Here is a 10,331-nt window from a genome sequence, read left to right as displayed (position 1 = left end):
TTGCAAGAAAGCAAAAATATTAGGGGAGAAATTGAAAGTTTTGTTATGGAAAATCCAAGCAAATAATCGTGGTTTGGCAAAGGAAAATTGGAAGAAAATATTACCACAATATGTTTATCAATAATTAAAATTGACAACGAATCTAAGAAGGACATAGCCAAACTGAAAGGAAGAGTGCGGAACTCCTAACCCTTCTTTTTACGTCCCCAAAGCTGGCTTAGAAATGAGTTTTTAAAAATTTGAAAAAATCCCGGAAAAATGTTCTCAGAACCCATCTTTTAGCATAACGTCTAGTATTAATAAATCTTTTATGATAGCTTTAATTGAATTTCAATTTTGAAAATTTGCCAGGGGAGGACTGCGAATCTCTCCACTCATTAACATTACCAAAAATTGTCTAAAATTGCGGTTTCTACGGATCGAAATTTTTTTTCGAGAGTGCTCGACAACATCATCGAAAAATGTCTTAAATCTCGCTTTTAGTGCTTCAATTACGAAACATTTCTGGTCGCGAGCCCCGTCAAAAACTCCCCCCCCCCCCCTTTCGTCACAATCACAAATTATTCACAATTGGGAATGCGTGCTTACAGTTTGCATTTTGAAAAATTATAGAACGATGACCCCGAGTCTCTTCCTCCCTTAACATCGCCATAGATCGTCTAAAACTGTGTTTTTCAGATAACAGTCTTGAAAATTCCCGAGGGAGAGCTCCCGGACCCCTCTTCCTGAACATAATTAAATATAACGTACGATTGTGTTGGGGAACTTAAATTTGGAAAAATTATCGGGGAGAGGCTATGCTGGAACTCTTCTCCCCCCCCAAATTTAAAATATAGTTTAAAACTGCGTTTTTATGTCGTCAAATTGCGAAATAATGCAAGAAGGTAACCCTCCGACACCCTGATTCTGATTGAATATTATCCTTACGATCATTTATATTGCTAGTACTAAAGTCTAGTAGTATGACTATCCCTGCTAAAACGAGAAGCCAAATTCTCTCTCTCTGCATATTTAAACATGAGTTTGAAAAAATTAAAGGGCCGCCAAAAGCGCACCCCCCCCCCCCCCCCCCCCCCCCCGAGTTTTTGAACTAGCGACGGCCCTGGTACTCTTTCCAAAATTTAATGACCGTTTCTCTTTTTCAATGAAAAGGAGCATCACAGACCGCATAAAGTTGGGTGTCCGTTTCAAAGTTGGATCAGACGATTTGATTTCTTTTCAGTATCTGATAAATTTTCTGGAAGTAGCACTATTCTGCATGATGAATACGTGTGACATTGATGCGATTGAGGGAGGTCAAAAATGTTTTATTGATTGTTATAAGTCTGACCAGTATGCTCTAGTCTTTCATTGATTCAATCGTTAAGAAACTAGTTTTGAAGTTTGCGAATTACACATTTTTATCCCTCCAATTGACAATTTATATATTTTCTTCATTAACTAGCTTAAGCGTATAAAGAATTTTCTCATTTTCACTTTACTCCCATCTTCTCTACCATTTTTAAACTGATCATTTCAAAATTATCATTAGATGATTTTTTATTAAAACTTTCAGTGATGTTGGTTTTAAGGTGTTTAAATTATTTTTCGTAAATCATATTTACTTTCTCCCATAGCTGATATGTATAGAAGGATATTTGATTCGCTAAAATTCTTGAGTTCTGATTTTCGATGTGTGCAGAATAGTTGAGCTGAATTCATTTTTTGAGGATTTCCGAAAAATTATCTGTCATGGTGTGTGATCCATCTTTTTTCGCTATGCGACTTCAATTTTGGAAAACTTCCAGGAGAGCGCCCCCCACTGTAACGCCAGAATGACACCCTCTTTATCATCAAGAGTCATCTAAAACTGCGTTTCTAGTAAATGCAATTTTGAAAAATTTATTGGAGAGAGCCCCTGAATTTCCCCCCTCTTTCCTTAACACGATCAAAGACAAACCTAGAATTGCGTTTTTTGGAGTATCAGTTTCAAAAAAATTGCCGGGGGAATGGCACCGAAATTCGCCTTTCACTAACAATTATCAAGATATATCAAAACTGCGTTTCTAAAGCTACAAGTTCGGAAATTTAAGTGGAGTCCCTCTCCCTCTTCCCACTCTCGTCAACATTATTAAAAAGTCGTCTTAAATTTGGTTTTTAGGGCTCTTAATGTCGAGAAAAATTCCGAAAGAGCTTCCGAAAACTCTTTTTCTTAACGTCACAAAGGTCGGCTACAATTGCTATTTTAGAATTTCAATTTCAGAAAACTGCTTGGTCCCCCAACCATAGATAGCGTTGATAAGACTTTAATTTTGAAAATTTCCCAGGGACGAGCCCTATGATCTCTTCTTTCCTTACCACAGATAGTCTAAAACTGCGGTTTTAGAACTACAATTTTGAAAACAAAGGAAAGTCCTCCTTAACACAACGGTTAGACTATTTACAGTTGCACTTTTAAAGTTTCAATATCGAAAAATTACCGGGAAGGGACCCACCAAACCTTTTATTCCCCTAACATCACCAGAGATCGTGTAAAACTGGTTTTAAAATTAAAATTTCGAAAATTTTTCGGGGGAGAAACTACCCGCACCCCCTATTTAAGGGGACAATAAATTTCCGTTTCACGGTTCATATTGTATATGCATCTAGTAATGGCTCCATCCCAAGCCAGAAAAGTTGTGTCTGTAATTATTAATACGTTTGACAAAATAATAATAAGGTGTAGCTAAATTCAGGGGTACCCGAAACTTGTTTAGTCAAGGTCCACGTTTTAAAATTAGGGAAGGCCAAGGCAGGTCAGCAATCCAACAACCTTCCAATTCAAATGGTATTTGTTTGCGCTACCCCCCCCCCCCCGTGAATTTGACTGGAAATTATACACTCTAAAAACTGTTATGTTTAACCCAATTCGAAAGCGAGAAAATTTTTTGGGGGGGAATTTGCGCCATTGAGCTTGGGGGGGATGGGCACCCCTGGCCTTGAGCACCCCGACAATTTCTTCATTTGGAGTATTTTTTAAAAAACTTTCTAACCATATCAAATTTGAAGAAATGGGACTATCCATTCGCGTAGAAAGAGGTCATTTAGGGCGAAAATACGTTTTTAATTAATATCTCCGTTAATTAGCGTCTGATTTCAAAAACTTTTATTGATAACACTAAAGCTCGACAACAGCTACTGAAAAAAAAAAAATGAAGAAAATCGGTTTCCAAACAGAAGAGGAAAATGATACCGAAAGAAAACGACTTGCATTTTTTACATATAAATGTTTTATATATATGAGTGTAAAAGAAAATTCAGCTGTAAAACATTTTTTATTTCATTCTTAATTTTTAATACAAATTATTTTATTTTTTCTCTGATAATAATAAAAAAAGAACCTGATTGAAGATCGAATCCGAACAACCCTTCATTTTTTACTCACAATTTTCTTCTCAATTTCTCAAAACATTGTTCTCACAATTTTCTTTCCTCAATTTTTAAAGCAAAAAAAAAAAAAAAAAAAACATAATAATATTACTCATATAAGTGTTACTGAATCACATTGTTTGTTAGAAAAATGTTTCAGTTTTTTTCCTACGCATTCAACATATGACGAACCTCAGAATGCTTTAAATCTATGTTAATCCCGAGCCTCTCCTCTGATTGTGAAGTTAAAATATCCCGAGGATCTTCTGAGAAGACAATCCTTTGACAGTTCAATGTAAAATTCTTAGGACGTAGTGTTTCGTGACATCTCGCATTAGTGACGGCTATTCGGAAAGGTAAGCCCCCCCCCCTCCCCCATATCGCATTCCTACGTGCATACGTACGAACGATCGTATGAACATCCATTTTTATTTCATTTTACATGTTCCATTTAATTTTTCAATTGAAACTTCAGATTCCAGAAGACTACAAACACATCAAAATGTCTATAAAATTTGGAACAGCTCTTCCTCTATATTTTCCTCTGTATTTCCCCATACTACCCACGTGTTGGAAAGTCTAAGAATTCACACAAGAATTTGAAACTCATAAATAAAAGTTGCGCTTTTTAAAAGCATCACTTTTAACGCGTGCGCATATGGAGCATGCGGCATGGCTGCGATTTTATAGGGAAAGGGGGGGGGGGATTCATCCCTCCCAACTTCTTACGGTTAATTTATTTTATTTTCCGATTTAAAAACCAAAACTGGAAGATTATTAAAAAAAAAGCAGAAATGTCGAAATTTTCAGAACATAATTATTTGTTTTTACTTTGTATATTTGTTTATTGAACACAAGCAGTAACTTTTAGTTTATGTGATTCACTGTTCAGATATTAGTAAATCAATTGTTTTACTTAAACAAGCTATACCTATTTAATGAAATTATTACCAATAGTTTGTGACTTCTCAAAATACTTTGGGTAAATAATGCAAGTTAAATTGAGGCAATAAGATGCAAAGGGATGTAGGTGCACATTTTCAAGTTTTTGAGCAAAACGTGTTTAAAGGTAAGGTCCTAGCTAGGTTTTTCATTGAAAAGTTTTTCTAAATCTCGCTGTATAGCAGCTTAGCAGCACCTACCAGAGTTACTAGTACTATTTCTTGCCCCAAGACAGAGGGGAAGTTCATCTACCTACCATTTATACTGGCTATCTTCAAATTTTAAAATTTGCCACTCACATCACTTTGCTTCTCACTGCCTCAATTTATAAACCAGCCCTAACAAAATCTTCTCTCTCTCTCTCTCTCTCTCTCTCTTTTTTGCTGATGCTAAAAGACCTATGGTTTTAGTTGTCTTTTTTTTTTTTTTTTTTTTGCCGCCCCCTACACTTATAAGCTCCAATAGCCGCCTCTGTGTGGCAATGAGTACTCACGCTCCATTCTTTTAGTCATTACAAAAGCACGCATAAATTTAAAGATATATGTACAAAGAAGTGATGTAGTGTCCACGTGAGATTTTTCTTCAAATAGAATAACATTGTAAGAAGATAAAAAATATTTCAATGTATTTCAAAATTAAAAGTCTTTCTTTTGAAATTGTTTCTTAGTCGATTTCTGGTAAATATAGTTATTGGAATATAGTAAATATACATTAGTGTCGTATAACTGGCACCCAAAAGGAACCACAATTCCTAAAACTGTCATCTATAAATAGAACAAATGTTTAAAACATTAGCCATTTTTCTAAAATAGTTTAGAATGTGAAATTTTTCTTTCTTCTTAAGAAAGAAATACTCATTATAAATTAATGTAGCCAAACACTGATGGGGGGAGAAAAAATCAATCCCAACGTTTCTACAAATTATTTCCTCAGAATGTTTCAAACGTCTGATCGGTAAAAACTTTAATAAATCGTCCCTTGAAAAAATCGTGTTTTCAATTTAACTTTGACATATATAATTAAGCTTTATCAGTTTAACAGTTAAACTTTAAATAATATTCGAATATTCAATTAAAATGTTTTTAGGTGGGTGGGGCATAGTTAATGACAATAATTACATACAAAAAAGGGGTCTACGTGGGTTGGAAAAGAGTGAGAACTCTGCTTTAAAACAACTGATTATAGAAAACTCTTTCTAAGGTGATGGATTTTTAAGAGTAACACATTGATATATATTAAAGAAACATCGAACGCAAACCATCGATGTTAAAAAAAAAAAAAAAAACATCACTGATGGCAGGGGGTACCCACCTAGAATTCACTGCTTGTTATAAGTACACCTCCCGTCTCCATGAAGAAGTGCTATATTGTTTACTATATCATTCGAAAACGAGGGCGCCTTGGAAACATTTGCTACGGGCCCCGCGCTGGCTTAATCCGGCCCTGACCTTGAAGTTTCTTCCTCGATTCTCCCAAACAGTTTTATGCCTTCAATCTTGGGTTTTCAAAAAATCTCAAAGGCTTCCCTGTGTCGAACCCCTTGGGGGCCATTCATTAATTACGTAAGGGTCTCGAGGGGGAGAGGGGGTTGGAAAAATCTCTACATTCCCTCACTTTGCAGGGGGGGGGGGGGGCAAACATATTCTTACGTAATATTTTCCAAGTCGATATTTTACATTAGAAATCGGGCTGTCTAGTGGTTTCGCAGGGACCATATTTCGTTTGCGTCTGGAAGGTAAAAAACGTATTAAGATAAGCTGATTCTTGTTTGTTTTGCAAAGAATGATTAGTGTAAAATATAATAAAAGAATCGCACTGGCATGTTTTATTCTTAATTAGTATCGCATCATGTATAAAAAATGTCGAAAAGACATTCAGTCTAGATTCCAACGTTTTAGCGTTTTAGTAAATATTTCTTTACACGAAAAGGTTTAATTTCATAACAGTGAATTTAATAACGATTCCAGTGATGATATTTTATTATTTTGAATAACGAAATGGAATCTTACGTAAGAATGGGGGGGGGGGGGGTGAAAAATCTTACGTACCCTTACATGGGGGAGGGGGTCAAAAATTGCCAAAATCATCCTTACGTAACTAATGAATGGCCAATGGACTCGGAACAGATTAAACAGAAGAAAATTCCTGATTTGAAAGAACTTCCTTTCAATAAAGCGCAAAACGAAAAACAAAAGGTTAATAGAGAAGTGAAGGTCGATTGAGCCAGTTTATGTTGCCAAGGTGAGTAGGAAAAAGAATCCACGTTGTAATTGCAATCAGAGAGGCAATGAAACAAACGAAGGGAAAAGTAAATTCAAGTGACAAAAAACTTCTCTTTCCCTGTAAGTAAGGGTTCAGATCACTCTTGTGTGACACGTAATGTTATGTAAACAGATTTTCCCATCCGCACGCGAAGGTTAGCACAGAGTACGTTGAAGTGCAGATAATTCGGGAAACGTCAACAAGTTGTTCCGCGAATTGATTGAATGCCAAATTCAAGAAATAAAAAACAGAAGATTTAATGAATTCCATGCGATGATTGCACGCGAAAAAGAGCGCATTATGTGTAAGCGGCTCATAAGGGGGGGGGGGGGGGGTCCTTCATGATCCCATGAACGCTAATGGTGACTGGCACGCACGTCGAATCCGTCGTGGTCAAAAAGTCTTCCCAAGTTCCCTATCCAAATCAATAAATACCTCTGGTGGTTTGCAATATCAAGATGGTGTCTCTTTTTATTTCGTATTTGCCAAAATGAATTAAACAGGAAGAAGGATTATATGAAACTTGGAATAATAAATAAAATTTTAAGTGAAATTATTTATGCATTCGTTTGTTGATTAAGCTGTTAGTACAGATATAAGGGTGTTCCCGGGTTCTCCCCTCGAAATCTGTGTTCTAAAAACTCAATTTCTGACTATCTTTGGTGAAATTAAGGAGAAGAAAAATACGGAGAACCTGCTCTGGAAAATTTTCTGGTCAAAAGTCTTAAAAACGGGAGGTGTTGGAGTATCAAGCGAAGGAATGCGGTTCAGGAACTCCACCCAGTCATTTTTCAATAAGGAGCTCCAAAAGAGCATTTTTAGATGCAAGGCCCCCGAGAGCCAAGGCGGGCCCCTTGTCAGTTTGATCGCCGGCCTCCCTTCCAACATAAAACTTATAAATTTATACTACTCCGATTCCAAGCCAGTTCCGACTATAGGCTGACATGGCCTTACGTCGACCCTGCTTAAGATGACCATCAATGGTGTTATGAAAAGAGGTATTCGGGGTTTCTCCTGGGAAAATGTTTTTAATTGAAGTTCTAAAAAATGCATTTGTAGAACAACTTTGATAACTTCTTTAGGGGAAGACATGAGGTTCAGAAAATGTTTCGATATTTAAGTTCCAAAAAAAAAAGAAAAACGTAATTTTGGACGATTTTTTGTGACATTAGGGAGTGGAAGGGTTCTGTGACCTTCCTCCAGTTTTCTTGAAAATTTTCCGAAGGTGGAGTATTGGAAACGTGATTGTAGGCCGTTTTTCAAAACGTTAGGAAGAGGAATGAAACTTATAAATCTGGAAAATGAGACGCACACCACTGCATTCCACGATGGACAATTATTTATCTTCTTACTCTTTTATAATCTGTCGCTTACAGGTGTCCTATTTATCCAAGAGTCACAGTGTCAAGGACAAAATACCCCAACCTACGCCTCATTCGGAACAAGGAAATGAACCTCGTTTCCTCGTCATACCTTAAATTAGCCTCTTTTGGAATTATAGTATCAGGAACTAAAATAAGGGGAATCCATTGACTAAAATCGTAACCTTTTTTTTTCCTTTTCAAACCACAATCGAATATTAGCAAAGGAAATACTTCTTAAGTAAGCTTTGATCAAGAGAATGCCTCGAAAAAGGTGTTGCTAACTAAGAGGTAAAAAACATAAAATCATGGCCATTGAAAGGCCAACGGAGTGAAAACTTATGCAGTGTCAAGGACCAGAAAGCGACTTTCGAGCCATTAAAGAAGAAACAAGTTTCAAGTATATTTATATTTACATGCGATGCAAGTATGTAAGCTAGTTTGAATTCCGGAAAAATAAATAAATAAGTTTTTGATATTTTGTTTAAAAATTCCCGTGGTGGAATATAATTTAAGAAACACTGACAATTAAAAATTTGAAAATAGGGTTAGTTATGAGTTGCAGATAATTTTTATCAGTCGCCGTGTTTAAATGTAACCCGAAAAATTCTTGAGGGAAGATTCCTCATTCTACCAACGTTCTTTAAATAAATCTCGAAACCAACATAGAAGTGCACAAAAAAAGCAGTAAAAATTGCAGGTACATTTTTTTTTAAGTCTGACAAGGGTACAATAAAAAAGGATTTTCAATACAAGAAATAAGAAGCGTGTGAAGCAATAGGCATCCAACAAATGTTTTTGTCTTTCCATTTACATCTATAGTGAAATCAGATGGGACACTCTTAATTTATTTTGTTTTATCGTTAGAGAATCTCTTAAGATCTTTGAAAATTTCTTCTGAAAGGAGCATCAATCTACTTTCCCTTTCATTTTCATACATTAGTAAAAAGTTTTCCAAAATCGCAGGTCGGAATTACTATCAAAAACGGAATAAACTATAATAGTCGGACTTGTTTGACTTGAAATAATTAAGATTGGCCATTTTACTTCGCCGTCAGGAACAGAGCAATCGAAATCAATCACTCTTTCCTCTCATTTTCACCAGAACGTTTCTTAGTGATGCAAGAACAAATGTGAAAATGAAATTAAGAAAATAAGTCATTTTCTGTTGAGCTGAAAAAAAGTGCCTGAATTGAAAGTGATGTAGAAAGACGTGGGGACAAAGGAAGACAATCGAAAAGGAAATCCTGAAAACTCTATATTATACTGACAGAATCACTCAACTAACGACGCGAATGAAGACTCAGAATGCTTCTAAAAAGTAGCATCGTAATGTTTGAAAGGTTTTGAAACCCAATGATATAATATGAAGATGCGTTGTGCACATACTTCTGATGTGTTTCTGCAATATGATGAATCCATAAAAAATTGAAGAAAAATAGGAGGCGATGGCGAAAAGCATTTATTCGACTCAAAACCCAAACAGCGAATAAGAAATCAGAAAGTACTTTTGTGGTGAAAATAAGTGAATAAAAACGACAATAACGCAGCTCAAAAAAATGCAAATGATTTCATACAAGCGTTTAGGGGTTTTTTTATGCAGACGTAAATTTATCAATAAAAAACATTAGACGAAAGCTCTGTATGAATGCAATATCTTTTGGGCGAGGGCGTATATTGAAAGACAATTCGAAAAAACGGCTGAGGAACCGGAGTCGGGAGCTGAAGGTTTTAAACTTCTAAGAGTCTGAGACTCATTTTCCCTCGGAGTCCGCAAATGTGCCATAACTTCGGGCCTTCGGAGTCCTTTGGACTGATCTTGAGATAAAGGAGTCGGAGTTGACCATTTTCTCCCCGACTCCGCAGCCATCGAACTCATCAAAACGCAGCCAACTGAGCTAGACGGCGTGAACTGCAAGATAAACAGCGAATCATTAATTATTATCCAATGCATTTTGAGACGAATTGTTATTTTGTTTTGGCAACACAAATATCCCCTGAAAACTTATATAAATAATGCACCGGCAATCATGACAAACAACGGACCGGTAAACGAGTTTCAAATTTTCGTCTAGAAGTTAAAAATTATATCCAAGTTCATTCGAATGGATATACTTATCTTATTTTCAATCACGTGACATGTTATGTCGGTCAAGACAAAGCGCGAAAATAGCTCTATTTATACTCAAGGACCTTTCGGGTAAAAAGTTCTGCTCTACGAAAGTGGACACAACAAGTTCGATTACAAATAGAGCAAAAAGTTATCGGTCTCTAAGTACCTTAATTGTCAAGCAAAATTGATTTTTTACTAGAATGCATTGTTGAACAAAATAACTTATTATTGCCTGTACTTGAAATTTGAAAGTAATGTAAACATAA

At 35.9% G+C, this 10,331-nt stretch overlaps 1 protein-coding gene across 1 annotated transcript in view; it reads right to left on the bottom strand.

The window, feature by feature from the left end:
• The window catches only part of LOC129234197 (aldehyde dehydrogenase, dimeric NADP-preferring-like), a 44,321-nt gene that overhangs the window by 28,148 nt on the left and 5,842 nt on the right, over positions 1-10,331 (bottom strand). The window lies entirely within an intron of this gene.

Source organism: Uloborus diversus, chromosome 1 (assembly GCF_026930045.1).
Source record: "Uloborus diversus isolate 005 chromosome 1, Udiv.v.3.1, whole genome shotgun sequence".
NCBI classification, from domain to species: Eukaryota; Metazoa; Arthropoda; class Arachnida; order Araneae; family Uloboridae; genus Uloborus; species Uloborus diversus.
Note: the sequence above shows the minus strand (reverse complement) of the source record. Positions and strands in the feature narration are given on the sequence as shown.